This window comes from Pteropus vampyrus, unplaced genomic scaffold (assembly GCF_000151845.1).
Source record: "Pteropus vampyrus isolate Shadow unplaced genomic scaffold, Pvam_2.0 Scaffold41, whole genome shotgun sequence".
Taxonomy (NCBI): Eukaryota; Metazoa; Chordata; class Mammalia; order Chiroptera; family Pteropodidae; genus Pteropus; species Pteropus vampyrus.
The window spans coordinates 4,206,536-4,231,708 of record NW_011888822.1 but is presented as its reverse complement, the minus strand read 5'-3'; the positions used below and the strand labels follow the sequence as shown (position 1 = coordinate 4,231,708).

At 36.7% G+C, this 25,173-nt stretch overlaps 2 pseudogenes; both read right to left on the bottom strand.

Annotated features, from left to right (window-relative positions):
- Positions 1 to 82: 82 nt before the first annotated feature.
- On the bottom strand, positions 83 to 11,586 carry LOC111738635 (annotated as a pseudogene).
- Positions 11,587 to 12,160: 574 nt separating this feature from the next.
- Positions 12,161 to 12,279, bottom strand: LOC111738648 (annotated as a pseudogene).
- Between the last annotated feature and the right edge of the window lie 12,894 nt (positions 12,280 to 25,173).

The following is a 25,173-nucleotide window of genomic DNA, read 5'->3' as shown; positions in this document are numbered from 1 at the left end:
AGCATTTTTTAAAGGAATACTGGGCAAAATATTCTAAAAAATGTCCCCTCTCCCCATTAGTTAATTCACTAGAGAGATTTATTCAGGATATTATGTAGCAAAAGATAAGAATCCTTATGAAGATAACTTTTATGCAGTCAGGAACAGAATCAGAAGCAGCAGCAGGTACATGGCAAACATACATTCTCAATTTATACTTTCTCATGGTTCTCTTGGAAATCCTCTGGAACTGCTTAGAAGACTGAAGAATTTCCTCCCCTAGAAACTCACACTATTGAAGCTCAGCATGTCTTTGGGCCAGTAACTTCATGGACTTATCAGTCACTGTTTCCATGAGGTCATCTACCTATGACAGATGGATACAAAGAAATGAAGCCATGTTTTGGAAAGCCTTGTCAGAACCAAAGGGATGGTTGTCTTTCCTGAGAGATGAGTTCAGGAATTGGTGGACATTTTGCAAGTCCCAAAGTATTATTCTAATTCAAGGCATAGCAACAGAGCTTGAAAACATTATTTACCACCCAGTGTTAAAGATGATCTCATTTCTTAAAAGAAGCCTCTGTGTATGCCTTCATTTTAATTGAATTCACTTAATATTTATTAGGCATACAACATCATCCTCAGGCCCTTAGCAATCCTTTAGCTACTCTCAAAATGCCCCCCACTAACCTTATTTCCTAATGGGAATCATTAATTTCATCCCACAGCTGTGCTGTCTTGCAGGACTGCATTCAGTTAAACCTGGCCTGCTGCTTCTGAAATACAAAAGTTAAAAGCCTTTGTCCACTACCTGCATTTGAAGCTTTCCTACTGTCAAATCTGATTTTTAGAGGATATTTTCCATGCCATGTTTCTTTTTTTTAAGTGCTAGGAAGCGTGGTCTCTTTTTTGAGGAATACGGAACCTATCATAAAAATGCAAAAACACACCAGATTCAGAAGTACCCACATTAATTCTGTGACAGTGCTTAAATAAGAATTCTCACCCTTGGGGTAGTCTCTTATAAACTGAACATTTGCCACGTAACAATGTTGCATTGGTGACCGTATTCATATTATTCTCCACGCCCTATGTATCTCCTTTGTGCCCAGAGCTCTCTTTCAAGAGATCTATAGGGTGCAGAGAAATGAGATTGTCTGGCTCGGAAAGAATATACAGTGACAGAAAAAAAGCAGGTCATTCGTAAGGGGAAGGAGAAGAAATTGTCTCTGCAACTGCTGAGCACAGTGAGTGTGGGGCTGTTGTGGACCAGTGCCCCAGAAAGCTCATTATCACTGGATCCAGTTGTTAATATGGTCTTTTTGTGTGTGTGCGTGTGTTTCCTTGTTTTCATGGCAGACATGTCTCTAAAAATAAAAAGAAAGCTCTGGGTTCTTTTTGCCACATGCCTGATACTTTTCCTCTCATCCTCAGTGTGCTGTTACAGGTATCTGTCCTAAAAGCATTGCTTTTGGAAATCATTCCTAGGTCATAGCTCCTGGCCAATGTGTCCTTTTAGTTACTAGGTTCATTCATTCTTTCTTCCCCTTCTTAAGTAGCATTAAGACTATTGCAAGACCTACTTAAAGTAGGATATGAGACACCATCTGGGTCCTACCCTTTGCCTGAGGAGAGAGTTGACAAATGAGTCTGTTGAACCACCACTCTGCCCTGCCAGCTTGCCCAGGCTCAAACGTCACTTGCAGAACCGTCTCTAATTCATTTATAGTTGGACTTCTCTCTTTTCTCTCTCATAAAACTCAGTAATTTTTCCTACTAAGCACCTACCATACTTGGTAATTACTAAGTTATTTTTCAGTTTGTTGAATACCACTAATATAAAATTAAATGCCTAGAGGAGCCAGGCAGATTTTGTAACACAGAACCAGCAGGTGTTGGTGTGAACTGGAGAGAACGTGCCTCAAGCAAAGTGGGCAGCCTCTTTGTAGGTCTTGCTGTTGCCATGAGGAATTGGGGGCTTAGCATTTCCAAATCTTCCTATTTTTTAAAAGAAAGCCGAAGATACAGATTTTTATTTGAAATAATTCTAATTTTTAAATGGGAATGTAATTCAAACATATTTTCGAGAACATTCTGAGACATAAACAAAATCCTTCTATAGCCGGTTGACAACATTTGATTTAATGTTTTCGACAAACAGAAATTCTTAATTTTAATGTATCCATCTTTTCCTGTATGGTCAATACTGTCTGTGTTCTAGGAAGTCTTTCTTTATGGCGAAGTCATGAAGATATTCTTATTGTCCTTAAGTTTACTTTTCCAATATAGATCTATAACCCAACAGGAGTTAAGTTTTATATATGGTGTGAGATAGGAATCATATTTTATCTTTTCCCCATATGGATGTCCACTTGTCCTAGTGCTACTTATTCAAAAGGTTATCCTTCCCCCACTATTCTGCAGTGCCATGGTTTAATTTCTGTTACCTCTATTAAACTATAAATTCCACGAAATAGGACCATGTCCATTGGATCACCTTCGTAGCCCCAGACCTAGGAATTGCCCAGAAGATAATAGGAATACAATAAACAAGAATCTAACACAGGAGCAAAATTTAAAATTTAAAACTGTACTCTGACAGTGATGCTTTAGGCATTGCTGTTTAATAGAACTTTCTGTGAAAAAGGAAATATTCTTTTTCTGTGCTGTCCAGTACAACAATCACTAGCCACATGTGGTAGCTAGTGCAATGAAAAAAACTGAACTTTTAATTTTATTTAATTTTAATTAAATAGTCCCTTGTAGCTGTTGGCTACCATATTCGATGGTACAATTAGTACTTAGCATAGTAATTAAGAGTACAGACTCTAGAGCCAGGTCTTCCTGGGTTTGAAGCCTGGCTCTGCCACTTTTGAGCAAATTAGTTAACTTCTCAGTGCCATCTCTAAAATAAGAACAGCATCGCTACCTACCTTATAGGGCAGTTATAAGGATTATCTGATAAACTGATGTTTTTAATAATTATAATTGAACATTTTTTTCAGTTACACGACATTCGAAATTATATTAGTTTCAGGTGTATGATAAGTTAATATTTTTAAAGCACTTAGAACAGGGCCTGGAACATAATTGGCTTTAAGTAAATGCTTGTTATATTTAAAATAATGATAGTTCAGGCCTCCATTGTAGCTCAGATTATATTGGAAACTGAACAGTTTGAGTTCAGACTGGAGGAATCAGACCTGGTAAGCCTGCTTTCTGTGCCCTAAATTCTTGGAGAAGAGACACAAGCAGCATATTTTAAAGGCTTTCTTGTGGGGTACTTGTGGTCGGAGAGAACATGGCTTTTACAACATCCCTAAACATTGACTATATATATAAGTCATTAGAGGTGAGTATGTTTTAGCATTTTACCTTTTGCAGTCCTAAAGGAAGGGATGTCACAGATAAACGCTTGGTGGTTCTCCCAAGGAGTGTATTTCCTTGGGTTATCTCCTCTGTTTCTGCTTCTACAACATCAAGTTGTATAGACGCTTAAAGTGAGGGCGGGGGTGGCGGGGTGGGGGAGAGGAAGGAACCTGTAATGATCACAGTTATAAACATATCCTTCGTAATAGAAATTGTTCTGAAAAGACAGCATCCTATTCTGCCTCAGTAGCTTTTCTCCTTGGGATTGGAAAAAAAAAAAGATTTACTTTTCTGTATATTATACTTTCTCTTGCACACATTTGCCTCTTCTTGGGGTTGTGATCTTGGGGGTCACCAACCAGTATTGGCAAGATGGTTACCTCCTTGTCTTTGAGACTTCAATTTTGCCCTCTGTTGCTTTTCTCTTTAACTACTGTGTAATTAAAAAAAAAAAATTAAAAAGTAACCCTCTAATGTGTAAGATGATCCCTTGAATATTTGCCATTGGTTGAAGCAAAGTTTAAATCTACTCTTCAGCAATGTGGCTCATGGCTCAGGAATTCATATACAAACTTAATAGTTTTTCCCATATTCCAGGAGCCATGTGAATTCTGGACTCTTTACTGTTTTTCTTTATATCATTCAATTCCTAACACAATAAACATACTTATAAAGAAAACTTTAAAATGCTATCATAAGTCAAAAACCAGTATCATAAATAGACATTAAAATAACATGGTAAGAACAAAACCATATTATTGCCTTCAGAAAGCACTAAACTTGAGGTTACTCTGCTTTTTATTTTTATTTTTTTGAGAAAAGGCAGGAAATGAGATTTTTCATTGATGTAGTCAAAGGGATCAACAAGGGCATTGAGAAAAAAGTGTTTGCAGTTTGCTGTGTTTCAGTGTTTTCAAATGGTGAGCAGCACCGAAAAACATCTTGTCTTGCTTGAAGTCTGTTGATAAGGACTTCTCTGTGAAGATTGATAAGGAATCTTCTCTGTTGATAAGGAATCTCAGTGAATGGGGTATTCACGTTCAAAGCAGGTACTCAACCTAGGTATTCTTCCTTCTCCCCGACCCTCTACTGTCCAGCTCTTCCCCAAGTCTTGTAACTTCTACCTAGGAATACTTCTCCCTTTACCTCCTCATTTCTACTATCATGACCAGCTCAAGCAAATATCATCCTTTGCCTGAATGAAAGAACCTGTTTATTGTTCCTCATGCATCTCCTCCTGCCCTCCTCCAATCCAGTCCCCACTCTGCAGCCTGAGATACCTTTTAAAAATGCAAATCAGAATTTATATAAGTTCCCAGCTTGCAAGTATTCGATGGTTCTCATCACCCTTAGGAAAAGTTAAAAATTCTTAACAGGGCTTTCAACACCCTTGCTACCTCAATCCTGGCTAGACTACTTTCATTTCTTAATTATGCCTGGTGCTCTCTTGATACTGAGACTTGAATATGCTATACCCTTTTCCTGGGAAACTGTCCTTCCCCTATTCTTTCCTTATTTGACTCTAGCTATTCTTCAGATCTCAACTGAGTCGTCCCTTCCTCAGGAAGGCCTTTCTGGAGACCCCTCCCCTAAAGTTAGCATGTATGATGTGTATCCCTAATAGCTCCCTGTACTTCTACTTTGCATCAGATGTAATCAACTGTATAATGTTGGAATGTCTCTCTATACTGGAACTCTGTGGGAGCAGGGACCATGTCTGTTCTATCTGCTACTCTATCGCTAATAGTGTGGCTGACATATAATAAGTATTTAGCAAATATTTGCTGAAAAGCGTTATGAGGGTCAGCAAGGAAGAGCAACTGTGGGCCATAGCTGAGACAGAGTCATAATACTTGAGTTGCAGCCTGAAGCATGGGCATGTTTTCTGGAGAAATCTTAATCTAGAGATTTGTTATTTCAACTAAGAAGAAAATAAACCAATGTACAGAGATGAGGGTAAGGAATTTGGTCCTCTTTTTCCTGTTGGACTCTCCAACTCCAGCCCCATCAGTATAGAAATAGGCAGGTCAATCCATACCAGGAATGCTAGATGCTTGGATCTTGAATTAGTGACTGCTTTTTCAAGAAGAGGGAGTTTGTTTGAAAGGGCATTCACTCAGTTGGAAGCCATCAGTTTTTTGTTTTTGTTTTTGTTTTTCTGGAAAAAAATACCCACCAGATTTGCAGCCTTACCACTGTGTGAAATGTGAGTTTATGTGTAGATTCTCTACATATACATAAGGAATCTCTACATGCCAATGCTGTACTGTAAAGAATGTTCAAAAGCTACAGAGGCCACTTAAGACAGTGAAGCTATTCTGTATGATATTGTAATGGTGAGTACATGACAAGACATGATGGATTTTTCAAATCCATACTGCAGGGCAAAAAGCGAACCCTGATGTAAACTGTGGACGTTAGTTAACAATAATGTATCAATATTGGCTCATCAGTTGTGAGGCTGGGGTAAGGAGAGGGGGTGTATGGAAACTAAGTCTGTATTTCCTGCTTAATTTTCCCAGTAAACCTAAAACTGCTCTAAAAAATAAGGTCTATTAATTTTAGAAAGCTGCAGAAGAGAATGCAAATATTAGTGGCATTATTAGTCATCACTCATAGGACCCCCCAGAACAGTATAACTACATTGCAAAAAAGACTTAAAGTTAACAGTTTCAAATGTTGTTTCTTCCACAAAATACATGGGAAGTAGATATAATAAAATAGAACGTCCTTTATGACTTACTAATCATAAATTTTATTCATAGAATTCTTACCACACCCTGTACAGTTGGAAGTAACCATTTGAAAGGCTACATCACTACTTTCTCCAGAAACAAAACGAAACAAAAAAATCCCACTTTAATTTGATTTTCTAATATATATATATATATACAATTATATGCCTATGTATGCATATATTTAAATAAAAAGGGCTTTAAATTGATTAAACCACTGATCAGTTGGACTAGGAGTTACCTTACCAGCAATCTCATTCAGAACTTTTCAAAATGTATGTACATACTGGTTTCCTTAAGGATCTTCCTAAAATACAGATTCTGGCTCAGTAGACCCGGGTTGGGCCTGAGAATCTACATTTCAGACAAGCTCCCAGGAGATGCCATACTTTGGGTAGAAAGAAAATCCATTCTAATTTCATTAGTCCTATTGGCCCTGCTGCTTAACAATACATTGCCTTTGATTACCATGCTGCAAGAGCGTTCCCATTCTTGGTTTGGTAAACAGCTTGCGTGATGGAAACTTCTTGACGACTCTAGGAAGAAGTCTCTGTGTGTCTGAAAGGCAGGTTTCCTTATGGTTAGGGAAGCCCTCTCCACTGACACTTGCTGGTTTGCTTCTGTACTTGTATGGCAACATCATCCCCAAAACAGTCTTCACTTTCTTCATCACATTTTTTTTCTGATTTTGCTGGCTTTCACAAAATTCCATGTCACTATCACTGGAGGATTCCTCTTTGGGAACCAATACATTTTATTTTGTTTTACTAAGTTGGTAGACACAGCTCTATGCCATCTAAACAAAATAAAAATAATTTGTGTTAAGGAAACTGAAAAGTTAATAATAATTGAAATAATTAAAATCCAAAAGGCAAAAGTGAACAAATTATACAATTCCAAAAAATGAAATTAAAGACAGAGAATCAAATCACAGAAAAATAAAGCCAAAGTAACTACTTGGTGTTTTGTCCCAAACTGTACTAAGTGCATTCTGGTCATTATCTCATTTAATTCTTATAGCAGGCAGATTATATTATCTTCATATTATTAATGAGTAAATTGAGACATAGAGAGGTTAAATTAGTTGACCAAACATAGAATGCAGATTTTAATCCCAGTTTGTGACTATTAGAATATATTACCTCATATTGGCAAATTGGTCATTTTGTTTCAAAGGTAGTTTGAGATACTTCTTGCTGCATTTGATGGTTCTAAGGCTATCACAATGAGAAATGAGTCTACTAGCGTAGTCAAGAAAGAATATAGTCTCCAAGGTCCCATAAATGCTGCATATGCATAGAACACTCTTTTAGAGAGAATAATTCTAAGCTCCTAGTTCCAAAATTCCAAATAGTCATATACCATCTTCATTATTTGGATATATTTTAGTAATAAAAATAGATAAAATTTTTAATAGCTTTGCATGTGCTAAATATTCTGCTTTTAATGTGTATTATATAATTTAACTTTCATACTGTCTTCTCTATTTTAAAAATGAGGAAATTAAAACTTGGAAAGATTAAATAACTTATGCCCAGACAGTCTGATCTCCAAGTCTGTGTTGTTATTCTCTGTGCTAGAGTAAACATCACTCATTCCATAATAACATTGTTTACCTAATATTCTTCCTAAATTAATTTTTTTGTTAGTCTCATCCAAAGCAATAATATCCATAAAATCCAGGGGTTTTAAAAAATTAAACTTTTTATTTCAAGATAATTGTAGTTTCATATACAGTTGTAAGAAATAATACAGAGAGATTCTCTGTGTACTCTTTATCTGGTTTTCCCTGATGTAACCTCCTGCAAAACCATAATATGTTATCACAACCAGGATATTGACATTAATACTGTCAAGATACAGAACATGTTCATCACAACAATGAACCTTTGTGATTTATAGCCACACCTACTTCCTACTCACCTCACATTTTCCTTAATGCCTGTCCAAGCTGTCCTCCATCTGTATAACATGTCCTTTCAAGAATGTTATATAAATGGAATCATACAATGTATAACATTTGGGGATTTACTTTTTTCACTCAGCATAATTCCCTAGAGATTCATCCACGATGTTGTGTGTGTCAATAGTTTGTTCTCTTTTATTTCTGAGTAATATTCCATGATGTAGATGTACCACATTTTGTCTAACCATTCACTCATTGGAAGAGATTTGGGGCTATTATAAATCTGCTATAAACATTTGTGTATAGGTTTTTGTGTAAACATAAATCTTCATTTCTTTGGGTGAAATTCCAGGTTTTATATTACATGTATTATACATGTAATATGTATTTCTAAAATAGATGTAAATAAATTCATAACCATTAAAAAAAGTTCTGCATATACTATGTAAAATATCTCAAGTACCACCATTAGCACCTATACTATCCTCCAGGAAACACATTGTTCTAAACTGGGCATAAATTATTCATCTTCTCTATAATTACACATGGGGAATAGTTCAGTAAGATTCCAGGCACTGGAATTAAATGGTCTTGGTTCAACCCAGCACCACACTTCCTAGCTCTGTAATCTTGGGCATGTTATTTAACATCTATAAACTTCAGTTTTCATATTTGCTAATAAGTATGCCATTCTCAAAAATGTACAAAGAAAAAATAACTTATGAGCTTGGAACCTAATAAAACATTCAATAAATGATAGCTTTTATTACCATGTGGATTAGATCTGTGTGGGAAAAATGGAAGATGCAAGGAGGGAGCACAAGCTAGAAGTCAAAAGAAGGGAGACCTTTTGGGCTAGCAGCCTCCCCTTTGGGACCCAAGACATAGAGTTCTGCTGGTTGAACACACACAACTTCTACGGTACTATTCATTATTAGCCATTTTAGTTGTACATAGTTACCATAAGAAAATGCCAGTAAAGTATCCAGAATTTCATTTTCTAATTTGCACAAAGGTCATTTATGGGCTAGAATTAATATCCCATAGACATTTCTGAGAATCTTTTAATAAAGCCATCAGTTTCTACTACCATAAATACACACACGCACATCCACGCACACATATAATTTAGGAGGTTCGAGAACCCCAAAGGCAACCCTTCAGGTAAAAAGCCAGCTCTAAGCAGTCTCTGAATCTAGAATGTTTCCTATTCTCATTCCCACACCCCATCTCCAATCTGCAACAATTAACAGGTAATTTTACTTCAGGGCCTAGGAACAGAAACGCAGCAATTTCTGTTATGAAAAGAACTCTTCTCGAGTTTTTAAATTTCTTGGTTGGTAGTGAATTTATTTGGTTATATTGCTTTACCTTTTAACCTCTATTTCTTATTGAAAGTGGAAATATCTGCAAATTTTTATCTTGTCCATTAAAGTTCAAAAGTTTGGTCTTTGGTGCTTCAGGCCTCATGAAAATATCTCAGTTCTATGTGACTAAGCTATTGCTAATGAACCTGGTAAGAAAGAAGTCAAAAGAAATTAGAAAATAAATCATCTCACTGACTTTACAAATTAAAATGTATTATGTTCAAAATATTTCATACCTGTGTTTATGGTTTTCCCACTAGCAAGAAATATCAGATATAATACAGTTTTAAAGTTACATTAAAGAGTATGCAAATAGGTGAAATACAATCAATACCTATTTCGGCAGCCAAAATTACTGGGAAAAGGAACAAAAGCATCGATCATGGACTCATCTGGAAGGATGTACTACTGAATTTCCAATATAGTATCTGCATGGGATGTGCAATGTTTAAAATTCTGAGATACTGAAATTAGTATCAGCTTTTTATTTTGGTGTTGTATGCCACATTAAAACTCAAATTCAGGTGGAAGGGAAAGGTTTTCTTTACTATATTTAAGATTTTTCTGATCATGAAATGAGGCTTCTGTTATAGCACTAGGCTTCTCGATCCAATATATAAATGCGGTGCCCTCTCCCTCTAACCCATATGTAGCCTTCATTTCTAAATGCGATGTTTAAAAAGAGATGCTACATTTTCTAATATCACAGTGAATATTGTTTAATCCAAAATCCAAAGAATCCCACTCAATGGACAAGAAAATATGTCGCAATTACCTACCTTTCAATCCCTTTCCTTTTGAACGAGCTATTTTTCCTTCTGCGTTGCTGAAACCTTCGGTACTGGCCCAACTCTTCCATAAGCAACCTTAGAGGCCTCTGGTAGATATAGTTGAGGATGATCCATTGCTGTCACCTTCACCTGTAGTAGCTATTTGGATTTCTTTAGTTCTTGAGCTCGCAAACTTTGAAACACAATTATCCAGTGACTGAGGCACTTTTAACTTCTGGGCCCTTTGGGATAGAGTATGTAGGAAATTTTTGGAATCTCTTTTTTATTCCCTTCCAGGTGTTAGAGGCATCATTTGTGGCACTGACCCTGTTTACCACTTCACACAGGTCACCCATGATGCATTTGGCAGAGTGGTGGGAAATTCCCTTTCACTTTGTGGAATATGTGTTGTAGATTCCTGGGCAAGGCAAATGTAGAAAAGGTGACTTGATTATCTAACCACCGCCATTTGGGTTGGTAATAAAATATTCACATACCAATTGATTATCACATTCAGATATGCATGCTGAATTCCAAAGAGGAAAGAACCTATAGCAATAGCAGTGATTCCAGCTTTTGTTAGATCTCGCAACTAGAGCTGATGATACTCTCTGTCCTGGATTCACACATGAAAAAAAACGGTTGTTATTTAGCTCAAGGGCTGTTTTATCATATCTTGCAATTTTGTAGTGGTGTCTCAAAGCATAACGCTGAAAACAGTGGAGTAGTTGAGTACTTGATCACTTCTCCCTTCTAACATTTCCCCATTTATTTCATGGAAAAGAGCAAATTCTGGATAGATTGAAACTTCCCACCACAAGGTGGCAGCAGACACTAGGATTTATTCCCATCACTCTCTGGTGCTTTGAGTTTTTCAGGGTGAAATAACTGGATGCTAAGGAAAACTAGAAAATTGTTGGGAGATACAGTAATTACTCTCCTTTAAGTGTTTGTACTTCTCATTAATCTGGAGACTGCTTCTCAAACTTTCATATGCACAAGAATTACCTGGGGGTCTCATTAAAATGGAGACTTCGATACAGTAGGTCTGGGGTGGAATCTAAGAATTTGCATTTCTAAACCAGCTCCCAGGTGTTGCTAATAATGCTGGTCCACAGACCACACTTTGAGTAGCAAGGGTTTTGTACGTTTCAGTACTGGGGGGAAAGAGTTTTAAAATGGTCAAGAATGAAATATACAACATTGAGAGGTTAAGAGAGTGGGTTTGGGAATTACACCCGTATTCTTGTTCCAGCTCAGCTTTGTGGCCTTCATCAGTTCATTTAACCTATCTGTGCTTGTTTTCTCATCTATAAAATAGGGATATTAATAGTGCCCAAGCCATAGCAGAGTGGGTGCTGGTGGTCCTTTGGGGAGCACTGAAATACAACATACCCAATGTACTTTAGCCAAATGAATGTGTCTTTCTACCTGGTCTATTTTAAATCATCTGTTGGAATCCCCAGAGCACAATAAATAATAGATGTTCGAATGAATTAATAAATGAGTGAACATTTTCTTTAACCACAGCCCACTTGTTTTCATTTGATATTTGGAATAGCTGTCTTAATTCTGTTGTATTTTGTCAAATATCTGAATGAATGAGGTTAATTCTATATTAAGAAAAGAGCTGTTTTTTATTTGTGTATGTGTATGCCTCTGTGTATGTGTGTGTGTGTAACAGGATGAAACACATGCTGCTTCAACTTCTGTGACCAGCATGCACAGGTTCTTCAAGGAGTCCCGAAGCAGATGATGGAGCTCATGAGAGTGGCACATAGGAGAAGGACAGAAAGAAGAGCGAGGGCACCAACAGACATTGGCTTGAGCCAAATCTATTTCAAATTTTTAGCTCTGCCCCTTACAAGCTATGGGTCCCTGGGCAGGTAATAAAACTTCCCTTACAAGCTATGGGTCCCTGGTCAGGTAATAAAACCTCCATTTTCTTTTCTTTTAAGGCAAGGTAACCCTTGGTTGACCTCACAGATTGCAAGGACTTTGTCAGCTTACAATCCATTATTTTTTTATTTTTTACACCTACAGTACCTGGTCTTCCTAGGTGATCTCTCATCCAAGTACTAACCAGGCCCGACCCTGCTTAGCTTCCAAGATCAGACGGGATCAGGCTTCTTCAGGGTAGCAAGGCTGTAGACTCCATTTTCGCATTTGTGAAACAGAAATAGTAACTGCTACCTTCCAGCGATTCCTTATTCATTCAGTTACCTGTCAACTATTTGAATCCCTAGTGGATGCTCGTGTTACTCTGGACATTTGGGATACTGTAAGAAACAACACACACAGTATCTCTGAACTAAGATAACTTAAAATGCTGTGGGAGAGATTGATAATGAATAAGAAAACAATTTAAATTTGGCTATTGTAACTGCTGTGACGAAAATGAAAAAAAAGATGATAGGACAGTGAAGGACAACTTTAGATGAGGGGTCAGGGCAGACAGTTCTGCCTGGTGAGTCACTGGGCTTGAGATCTGAACAAGGAAAAAGAGTCAGTCTTGTGAAGATCTGTCCATCCCAGGAATATGAATTAGCAGCTATCAAAGTCCTGTGGTAGAAGGAGTCTGATACCTTAGATATAGGTTGTTGAAAACTCATTAAGTGTATTACATAGGCAGGGTGGCTGTAGCAAAGAGCTGGAGGGATGCGATGAGCTGGATTGACAGATAGGCTGGGCAGACATGCTGGATCCTACAGAACAAATTAATCTTGGTCTCAATCTTTAGAGCAATAGAAAGTTATTAGGGTTTTTGAAAATCATTAAAATTTTTTAATTGTGGTAATATATCTATATAATATAAAATTTACCATCTTAACCATTGTAAATATATAGGTCAGTGTCATTAAGTATATTCTCACAGTTGTGCCACTATCATCATTCATCTTCTGAATTTCTTTCATGTTGCATAACTAAACCTCTGTACTCCTTAAACAATAACTCCTCATTTTTCTCCACCCCAGCTGCAACCCACCCCCAGCCTCTGGAAGCCACCAACCTGCATTTCTGTCTCTATGAATTTGATAAGGATTTTTACAGAGCTAGTCAATACGTATTTGTTCTGTGCAATGGGGATTCGACCTTGAACAAAACAACTAGAATCCCTGCCCAGGAATTATACTGTAGTGGAGGAGACAGACGCCAAACATGGTAACAAATAAATAAAGTGTTTCAGGTACTGATAAAGAATGCTATGAGAAAACCAGGAAAACATAGTATAAAGTGAGTGGAAGTGAGTGCTTCTGTCAGAGTGACCAAGAAATGACAATTGAGTTGAGACATTTCATGTCGAAAAGTTGGCAAACCATGGTTAAGATCTAGGAGAAGAAGTATTTTAAAGATGGAAAACTACCAGAGCAAATTTTCTGAGGTGGGTGGGAACTAGGGCCATGTTTGAGGGCAGAAATATCATGGGAACATAGGTGACAAGGGAAAAGCAACATTATGCTTGTGTTTTAAAATGATTGCTGTGTGCAGCTTGGCAAATGCAATGGAGAGGAAAAAATATAGGTTGTTGAAAACTCATTAAGTGGGCAATTGGTCAGGCTCTAAATGATGGTGGTTAGGAGCAGAGTGAGATAGAAGCATACAGATTCAGGAAATATTTAGAAGGTATAATACTGAAATGAACTGGGTATGAGCGTGGTGAATAGGGTGAGGGAGATACTAGACTGAGAAGTTAGGTTGTTGCAGTCTTTCAAGTGTGACTTTGTAGAGCTTTAACTAAGTAGGAGGTAAGGGACCTAGAGAGAAAGGCACCAATTCAAGAGTCCCCCATCGGTCTCTTTTTCTTTTTAACCATTCTTCATGGGATGTGTTGGAGTCACACTCATACGATCATTCCCTGGACATTTGTAAATGTCTGTCTGAAAAGCCAAAAAGCCAGAACAGGGCAAACTCTGGTCAAAACACAATCTCCCTTGTTCTCAGCGTTATCCTTCTACTGAACACTTCTGAGATGGCATCATCCTATTTAGGTAACCATAACAACAGTTGACTCCTTTTGAGATAGCAATTGATTGAAACTTCTAAGTCAGAGATTGCATACATAAATGCCTGCAAGAGCCAGGCAGGTAAATGTGAGAAGCTGTGGGGTATATTAGGAAGGGGTGGGAATAGTGGTAAACTGTAGGGTGCTGGACCAATCAAATTTTATTGAACTTCATATTTTTAAGAAGCCTTATGCACTTAAGATTGTGGTCTGCAGATCGTATTTAGCCTGTGAATCACCAGTTTGCTGCCCCCAGAGATCTTTTTATATATACTTAGCATTCAGCGTTTGGCAAGTGAAATCTTTCCCATCAGTGGTCCTAAAGCTGATTTCCCCCAGAAATTTTAACTTAAATGTGTTAATTTGCATGCTATTGGCTTTTGACCAATTATTAAATTGATTTTGCATCTTATCTCTATCTGGTTGCATCCTAACCTTACCTAGCAACTTGTAAGCCCTCTCTGCAAAATGGAGAAGCAGGGATTCTGGGTCTTATTCCAAGTTTTGAAGCGATAAACACACAGAACAGGGCATTACGATGTGCCTTAGTGACCTGGAATCATTTAAAGATGGAATCCTTTTGAAAACGAATGAGTCTAGCGAGCTGACCATTTCCTGATGATTCCTCACAAATTCTGGCCACCCCAGATTTATCAGGATTTGAGAGGCCTTTGTATGTAGAGGAATATGAATTGGAGACTTTTCTCCTTGCTCAAGCAAATCTCTTTCCCGGAGCTTTTGTCCTTTGAGAGAAGAAGGTGTCACTTTACAAATCACTTAGCAAATATTGTGTCATGAGGAAGTAAATACAGGGCACCTAGAAACAGGATATTTCTGTGAAGAAGATGTCTGAACATGAGGGTGCCACTCCCTAGAAGTCAGCAAAACTCAAGGACTGGAGCGAGTGTCTCTGAAGAGGCAAGAGGCTTCCAAGTAAATGATGCTTTTTTTTTCATTTGCTTTTTGTGTTGATTGCTGCCCCAGGTTGTTATCTTTAACTTTGGACTCATATCATGTAGCCTTGGAATAACTACTTGATTTGCTTTCACTTTCTTTAGTAAGTTATCACTGTTGGTCTTAGAAGTTTTCAAGTGCACTGGGCTATGCTACATTGGAAAATCTACATTTCAATCAAAGTGTCCTTTCAGATGCACTTAATCTGAGTGTTATCTGGTGCAAATTCTTTGAAGGGGAGTTTGTCAATATCTACCAGCATTTGAAATTTTCACAGTCTCAGAGCCAGTGTTCCACCTTTGGGAAGCTAGTCTATGGAAATACTCACATAATGACATAAGCGTAGATGTAGATCTATTTGTTATAGCAAAAATTGGAGGCAATTTACATGTGTATCAACACAGGATTAAATGAATGGTCCTACAGACATACTATGGACATTAGAGCTCTTATAAGGAGGCAGAGCTGTATGTTTTGATGTGCAGGAAAAAGGTAATCCATGGTGTACTGTGGAATAGAGACAGGATGTCCTAAAACTATGAACACAAGAAGAGTCCTTAAAAAAACAATCTATCTATATTCACATGCAAACAGGCATAGAAAGTTCTGGAAGAGGAGATGCCAAATATTTAACACTGGTTATTTTGGGAGATTGGAAGTGGAATGTTAGTAAAGCAGCAGAGGTGGGGAGGAATAAGTAGGATATTAAAACATTTTACTTTATGTATTTTATATTGTTTGATTTTTAAAAGATGAGCATGTATTACATTAAAATAAAAAAATCAAACCCAAGAATTAAAAAAAAGAATTACCAAAATTTTGAATGCATAATACCAAAATATTGGTTTAAGTGATTTTTTTCCTTACCGTTGCATTGATTGGCTTCATAAAACAACTCGATTGATGAATTTAGCCATTTGCTTTAGAATTAGTCACTTTTGGAGTTGGATGAAAGCCAAACAGTAATAATCGTCAACAAAAAGTCATGTAAAGTTGTAAAGTATGTTCAATATCCTAAGAATAAATGATGAATGAGTATCTTAAAACAGAAAAAGCTTTCTAATTTAGGCATAATTAAATTTGAGATTTCCCAAAATAATAATATTTGCAAAAACAGTACTGAGCTTCTATAGCTGTGCTGCCCAATATGGTAACCACTTATGATCATTAACCACTTGAATGTGGCTAGTCTGTATTGGGATCTATTTTAAGTGTAAAATATATACTGGATTTTGAAGATTTCATATGAATAAAACAACATAATCTATCTTATTAACATTTAAAAATGTTGATTACATGTTGGAGTGATAATATTTTGAATATGTTGGGTTAAATAAAGTATAATACTAAAATTAATTGTATCTTTTTAAAAAACTTTAAAAAATTTGGTTAGTAGAACGTTTCAAATTACATATTGGATAAGGCCATTCTACGGTCCCAGAAATGGTGCAGACACAATTTTTCTTAAGGTATGGAATACTCTACTTGAATCCACTGCTCCAATTTTGTATATTCCTTGAAATTGAAATAACAGGTGAATTGATCACATCGACTCAGTGCGTGGGACATTTAGTAAAGTAAAAACATAAAGAAATCTAAGAAAGATTTTATTTCATTTTAATTTGTTCTATTTTTCTTTTTTGTGCATTTGGGTGCAGATTTTTATCTTAAACCCGGGGTCACAAACTAGAGACTCTCAGATGTATTCAGTGTACAAGATATTTTGAATATTGCACAAAAACATTTCTATTTTAGGATCCTCACAACAAATAAGAAGATCTGACTACTCAGCCCACATTCTCAAAAGAGCTGTCCCCATTAGATAAGAACAAGCTTTCAGTTTCACCACAGTCCTCATTACTCCTTGGTATCCTGTACACAGTTATTGGGCATTATTTTACTATCTCCATTAAAGGAGTTCAACTAGATGTTTCGAATCTTCTCTTGTCCTTGAGTCCCAATCTTCATTATACTATGTGCCTACCATAATTGGATCCTTTCTATTTTGACTTGTTGATTTAATTTCAGAAAGAAGAGTTTATTATGGAACTATCCTGACAGGAAATACATTATAAAATGTCAACTCTACTTATTTAAATAACAGGTTGGTGGATAGGTTGATGTGCTCTGAAATTTATTGTTCTTTCCTAGAGATTATTACATGTTCGGATATTAAGCTCTTTTTCAGAATACATCTTTAGTGGAAAACTAAGTATTCCCAAATTTCTCAGCTCATAAAAACATACCAAAGATAACCTAAAATTAACTCATTCTTTAATGCAATGGCAATGAGGCACTCATCAAATGCAGAAGCCACTCTTAACATGGCTCAATCTATAGAACTAAATAAAAAATCTGAACCAAAAAATGACATGTAGTTGCAAGTTTTAAAATGCATACAGTGTCGCAAAATTATAAGGTCTTGATGAATAAGTCAGTATGTAATTGATCTACTTCAGTTAGCAAAAAAGAATAATTTCATTCATTTATTTATTCACTTATTCATTTGACAAATATCTATTAAATGCCTACTATGGCCAGACACCATTCTTAGTCCTGGGAATACAGCAGGGACCTAATAGATGAAAGTCCCCAATTTTATTAAGCTTGTGTTAGAAATGGGAGGGAGGAGGCAGAAAGTAAACATATAAGTAAATAATAAAAATAAACAAGTAGAATATGATGTTTCATAATTTTTACCTGCAGAGTGAGAGATGTTGCTAATTTATACAATGATAGTCTGGAAAGAATTCTCTGAAACAGTGATATTACGTCAGTCCTAAAGGAAGTGAGTAAATGAGATATGTGGATATCTAAGGAAGATGGATTTTGGACAGGGAGAATGGTAAGGGTAAGGACCTTAAGGCAGGGAAGTCTTGATGTGGTTTAAAAACAGAAGGGCTTGTGTGGCTGGAGCAGAGAAAATAAGGATAAGAGTGGTAGGATATGAGGCCAGGTAGATAAAGTAGGACTTTATCATGTGGGGCCTGGAGGACAGCATATGAAATTGGCTTTTACTCTGTGTGAGATGGAAAGCTACTAAAGGATTTTGAAAAACAGTGATGGTACCTGATTTCAATTTTAGCACATGGGTAGCTCAGTCATATAAAAGATACTTATTGATATTTTCTTACATAATCTAAATAATCTTTGTGTTAGTTTTCTTTTGTTGCTGTAAAGAATGCCTACAAACTTGGTTTATGACCTTCGGCCACCTACATTCCTTGGCTAGTCACTTCTTTCATGTTAAAAGCCAAAATATTTGTATCTTTCTGATCATTCTTTATTTTTCCTTCTGACTGTCTTCTTCTGCTTCCCTCTTCTACTTTTAAAGACCTCTGCAATTACACTGGATTCATCCAGATAATTCAGGATAATCTCCCTATCTCAAGATCCCTAACTTAATTACACTTGCAAGGTTCTTTTTGCCATATAATGTAACATATTTAGAGGTTCTGGAGATTAGAAAGTGGACATTTTTGGAGTGGAGCCATTATTTTATACAACCCCCATGCATCATACTTTGCTAAATGACCACAACTCCCTACCCCAACATATACCTATATCCCTAATAGAATGCAAATTTCAACTATGGAGAAAAAATCCTAAGACTTCGAAATGCTGTTCCAGAGAGGAATCGATAAACAGAAATTAAAATTTTTCGTTTACAAATTACGTGGTTCAGAAATTTTCAGATCATTTCCTAAACAGAAAGGTTGTATTACGTCCTAGAGCACACATTTGTTGATTCAGAAAAGAGGATGATGAAAATATTTATAACTAGAGAGAGGTTAGCAACCATCTTTAGAAAGAGATTCTTTGAAATAACTCAGTGTCAAGAAAGATCCTTTGACTGAGGGGAAGAAAAAAGAAAATGGCATTAATTCTCTAGCATTTCAGTGCTAGGGGATGTCATCCAGCAAAAAGGTATAGGTGTTGGCAAACGGAAGTTGGGTCTATGTGCACTGAAATAGTAAAATCTGAAGGGGTATGGGTAGGGTACTGACGGTATCTGCTTCATTCCTCTTCCTGGATACATCACACTTCCTATTAAGCTGGGAGTCTGGGGTGGCAGAGAACAAACAGGCACGAAGCCCTTACTTATCATTGTATAAAAGCATACACACACACAGATACATACACATATATACACACACATTCTTACAGTGAATGGCCATTGTCATATTATGTTTTCTTCATTGCAAAAAAAATGATTGTATAAAAATACCAGGCCTACCTTAGCACTCAGTAATGGCTTTACCAACTAACTTCGGAACAAAGTTTTCACTTGAGAATAGAGAGGAACAGGACCTGAATTCAGAGCACTGCTTTAATCTTTGCTTTTTTCCAAAGAAGTTTTGAGAGTCTAGATTTAGTCCACCCTAGCTGAAATCTTCACCATAAAGGCCCAGATGAAATTCAAGGGGGGAACAGAGAACAAATAAAAGAGAGGGAAAGAAGGGGGAAAAAAAAAAAGAATCAAAGTAGGCCAACCTAGTAGGGGTATAATGACTTTTGTCTCCGAATGCACTGTGATTTAAGGCATTGAATAATTTCCTTACACTGCAAGGTTAGACAGAAGTTGCATGGAATAATGTCATTTAGGAAACTATTTTTACCTCCATTTTATGAATTGTGTCTACTAAAACTTAGAATAAATTGAAGTAAAAAGAAATCCTACATGAGAGTGAATGGCAAATCTTTATTAAGATAATGGCCAATAATCTAAATCTCGCATCTCTTAAATACAGTGATCTGCTCCCCAACCTAGTTCAGCCAAAGAGGCTTCTCATCAAGCAACAGCTGACTTCTAGCTTCAGAGAAGAGGAATTGCTTGCTTAAATGGTCATGTGGCCAGTAAGAGGCAGAGCTAAGATTTAAGTCAAGGTCTGCTTGATTCAAAAGTCCATTCCTGATGTGGTCCCTTTCTTTCCTCCCCAGAGCTATTGCTAATAGTTTAGTAAGAACCTTCTCAAAATTTGAAATTCTGAGGACTTTTGCTTTTCTCAATTTTTACCCCAAAGGACTTCACTCTGAATCATGAACTCATCTCTATCATTTAAGAATATGCAATTTGGATTTGGCAAGTCTGAGGTTCAAATCCTGGCTCTGCCATTGATTAGCTGTATAATTTAAGTTCATTTGGCCTTTCCGTACCTTATTTTTCTTATGCGCAACATGGAAGTGTTAATAATAATACTCCTTGCTGCAGAGCTGTTGTGAGGATTTAATAAAAATTTCATGTGAAAGTGTCTATAAGTGGTTATTTATGTTATTTGTTATTTATTCAATAAATATGTAATAGATGCTGATATTTAGTGTTCAAAATAACACGTTCCTTGCAGTTAGAGTTTGTGGTTCCCTGGGGAGTCACACAAATGAAAGGCAATTATATAATACGATGTAAAATGTCATGATGGGGTGACATGGAAACACTGAGATGGAGTATCTAACACAGCCTGGGTATGATGGGGTGACATGGAAACACTGAGATGGAGTATCTAACACAGCCTGGGTATGTTGGGGCAAGTGATATCTAAGAGGAAACTGAAAGACGGATAGAATTTTGGTATCCAAAAAGTATTTTAGAAACAATTTATATAATTGTCCAGAGACAGACTAGGAATGTGGAAAAAAGGTTAGGATAATTGAAACAGAGAATAGGAAGAGGGGAGAATGTAGAGATGAGACCAGAGAAGTGAGCAGGGCCAGAGTCCTTTCGAAACTTCAGTGTTAACCAAAGATAGCTGCCTGATTCTCATTGCTGTGAATAGCCACTGCTTCTTTATATATATTCTTTATGTTTTGTTGTACTTTGAAAAAAATAGTTATATTGTATCATCTTAGTTTATAGTCTCCTAGAAGTAGAATCCAAGAGAAGGGGTTCAAGTACAAGCAATTTATTTGGGAGCCGATCCCAAGAAACACCTGTAGGGGTATGAGAAAATGAGACAATGAAGGGATGGCAGCCAATAAAGAGTGTATTACCAGGCATGTGAGCACTGAGGGCAACTGGAGCTAATTCCACCAGGGCCTCAGGTACCAATGTAGACACACACCCCAAATTCTTGAGTTCCCCACACTGAAAGGTGGGTGAAGAGGTTGAGGTGTTTAACCACCAGGTCTCTTTTGGTCATCAGTTGAGGGCTGCTTCCTGTGATATGAACGCTCTGGCACTCTGGCTTACTCTGTGTGCAGGCCAAGCTGCCACCTAGGCAGAGGTGAATGTGCTCTCAGGAAGTAGCTTTCTGCCTATAGAGGTGAGTATAGATGAAACAAGGAATGGACACTAAGCATTGGTTATATATTTCTAAACAAGTTAGAGAGAGAGAGAGAGAGAGAGAGAGAGGCAGAGACAGATATCATACGCTCTGTCACATCTCTTATTACATTGTATTACCATTCACTGTGCAGATATTTGTCTCACAGCTAGAATGTGAATTTCTTGAGGTCAAGTGCCTGGTCTTATTGATCTTTGTGTACCCAGTGCCTATTACAGTAGGCGCTCAATAAAAGTTCAGTGAGTGAATGAATGCTTTGCTAAGTGGATTAGACCTTCTTTAGAAATTGAAAAACCACTGAAAGTTTTAAATAAATAAAGAAGGAATATAAACAGTTTTGAGTTTAATAAAGAGCATTTTGCCTAACAGATTGGCAAAGTTAATAAAGTTTGATAATGCTTAGTGTTGTAAGGATGAGAGGAAATACATTGTCAGACAGTGTTAAGGGAGACACTGATGATCAAACTGATGACCCAAAAGCTGTGCACAATTAGTTAAATGGTTGGATCTATTTGTACGTGGAGACATAGAGCATTCCACCTTAATTTTTAAAATCCATCTTTTAGATTATAGTTGTTCTCATACTATTAAAATATCCTCATAGGAAAATAAATAAACTCCTATGACATAATACAAAGATTAGTGGACAGATTGCTACCTCCAAAGTTATCACTAAATAGTTGTAGCTCCTTTTGCAGGGTATGGGTTTACAGTTTTCCCATAAGCAAAATGGGATAATGGTATCATGTTCCCTAATAATTTCATCAGGTTATTGGGAAGATCAAGTGATATAAAATACCTTACAAAGCACATTAAGATGATTTGAAAAACAGCAAGAGGTTGCTGTGGCTGAGGGGAGTGAGCAAGGGGTACATGAGCACAGAAGCAGGCTTTATAAAACCTTATGAGGAATGGCTAGGATTTTAGATGTATTCTGAGTACATTGAGGCATTATTTACTTATAGCTGCAACAATACTGTATAATAAACCACCTCAAAACTCAGCGACACACAACAATAAGCATTTGTTTCTTGCACATGTATTTGTGGGTTAGCCAGTCACAGGTCCATGCCTGGGGTGGACATATACATACTGCTTATTGTGAAGAAACTGCAAAGTCATATGGCAAATGACATGATTATAGGAAAGGCTAAAGAATTGGGGATAGTCTACCTCCCATATCTAAGAAATTTTGGGGAGTTTTGCAGAAAAGAGATATTTGCTCAGTTTACCTCCCATATCTAAGAAATTTTGGGGAGTTTTGCAGAAAGGAGATATTTGCTTATACTTTAAAGGGACCACTTCAGGTGCTATGAGGAAAACAGACTATAGTGGGGAAAAACATTTCTGTTAGGAGGCTATTGAATATTCTTGCCAAACTTTGATATTGTCAGATTTTAAATTTGCTTCTAACTTCAGTTAGGTGCAAAATGCTATCTCATGCATCTATTTATTAGATTTTTAACATAAGTCTAAACAGCAAAATGACTGCAAAGAGTGTTTAATAGTTATGCTTATTGGCTTATTTATTTTTTAGTTTAGGTTTTTTTTTTTTTTTTTTTAATGAGGTAGTATATCATAGCTGTTCTAAGCACAAGTTCTGGGGTCTGACAAACTTAGGTTTGAACCACAGCTCCTCTACTTAGTAGCAATGTGACCTTGGGTAAATTAGTTGACTTTTCTACACTTTGGTTTTCTTTTCTATACAAAGAGATTAATAATAATATTACTACCTGCCTCAGGGTTTGGTAAGAACATCCTATGAGATAATATATTCAACGTGCCATCTTAGTGCTTGGCCTATAATAAGCAATTAACACATAGTGGATGTTACTATAATAAGTATATTTATACTTCAATATTCTTTACTGTTGTAGTCAAACTACACATAATATAAACTATAAGAAAGATAGGTACATAATCATAACTGTATCATTGACCAGTTGTAGATAGCTTTAGAAACAGTTCAATTATGAAATAATTTCATGCCATGGAAATAAATCCGCAGATAAAGGCAAGACTAAATATGTTGATATCTGTCTCTATGACATTACAATATAAAAGGGCATATACTGTTCTATTTGAGGTTTAGCATATCATTATCCTTTGTTGAACTTACCTCCTTGCAGGATTTGGTTTGTTCAGTTTGCAAAAGACTGAGCTTATGAGAGGTGACTGGGCAGGCAGTCAAAAAAATAAAAAATAAAAAAGCCAAACCAAGCTAGTGTTCTGGAGAAACAATAGCAGAGTTCAAAGTGAACTGATTATATAGATGAATCGAAATCTCATGGAAATGAGTCTAGATATACTCTGGTTATATAATCTTTAAATTGCTACCTGTCAATGAGCAACATAAATGGGTTGCACAGGCAGGACGGAAAAGGAACTCGTGTTACCCTTTGTGCATGTACTTTTTGTTCCTCGATGGGAGTGATCAACCAGAGGCAGACTTCAACCATCTTCCTGTCTTTTATCATTGTAAAGTATAAAGAATAAGCATTTGCATTTTTAAAATTTGGTAAGTATTTTTTGAAAAGCTTGATATTGTATAAGGTGCTAGGGAGCAAAAATGACACAGTTGCTGCCTGCCCGTGGGGCTCCCAGGGCAAAGGGAACTACAGCCTGTTAGGGCCAGCCTGAGCCTGGCCCTGTGATAATTAGGTGAGAAAGTCCTTGAGAACAGAATGTGCCTAACTACAGTTTGAAAATCCCATATATCTGCAAATCAATCAGGCTATAGTATTAAATTAACTTATCAGAAGCTTCACGGTTTGATGAAAAAAAAGATTTTAAAGTTAGAAAGACTTGGCTGTGGTTCTCAGCTTTGTCACTTACTAGCTGTATTACTTGGGCTTCCAACTTCTGAGCCTATTTCTTCATCGGTAGCATGAGGATGATAATAGCATTTGCTTTATGAATCAAAGAGATAAAGCGTCCATTCTATGTTAAGTGCTCAGTAGAGGAGAGCTGTCAAGTATGAATGTATTACTGACTTTTTATGGCAGTGGGAAGATAGATTTAGGTGTTACTGCCAGACATAGTGTTTGTCAGTGGGAGGGCCCTGGGGCAAACTGTCAGGGGATAAGTCCAGGTTCTGTCTCTTCTTGCAGCGTGACTTTCCTAGAGGTATTATATAATCTAAACTTCAGGTGCCTCACCTGTGAAATGGGAGTAATAATAGTATCTCTCTCACAGTTTTTTTTCTTTTTAAATGTTTAAATGAGGTAAAGAACTGAGAGCAATGCCTGACACATCGAAAGTGCCTTAAAAATGTTAGTTCTTGTTAGTATAGGTTGACAGTGTGGCATGATGACCCTTACTTCTGAGAGTCAGTGATTCTATTACTGGGAAGGCAGGTGCATCAGTAATGTGGTTAAAAGCATGGACTTTTGTGTGAAAGCCTGGCTTCATGTTTTGCCTCTGTTCATCTTTCTAAGCCTCTGTTACTTAATTTTTAAAATGGGCATACTAATAATATCAATCGTACTGGTTTTTTTTTCAGAGTTAAATGATGTAATTCCTATTAAATACTCACAGTTGATACATAGTGCTCAATACGTGTAAGCTATTAGTATTGCCATTATCATTATAGACAAAGGGTTCGTGGTTTGACACAGAACATCCAAATTCAAGTGGAAAACTCCTTCCAGTGGATTTTGCTACTCAGTAAAATCTTTGTTTTCTGTTAGTTTACCAATGAGAAAGCTTTGAAAACAAGCATTTTCTAACCTATCTGCCTCATGCCAGACATGGAAAAGAAATTAGTGACAGAACATTCAAGACTTTCATGTGAGGGCAAAAATATCCAA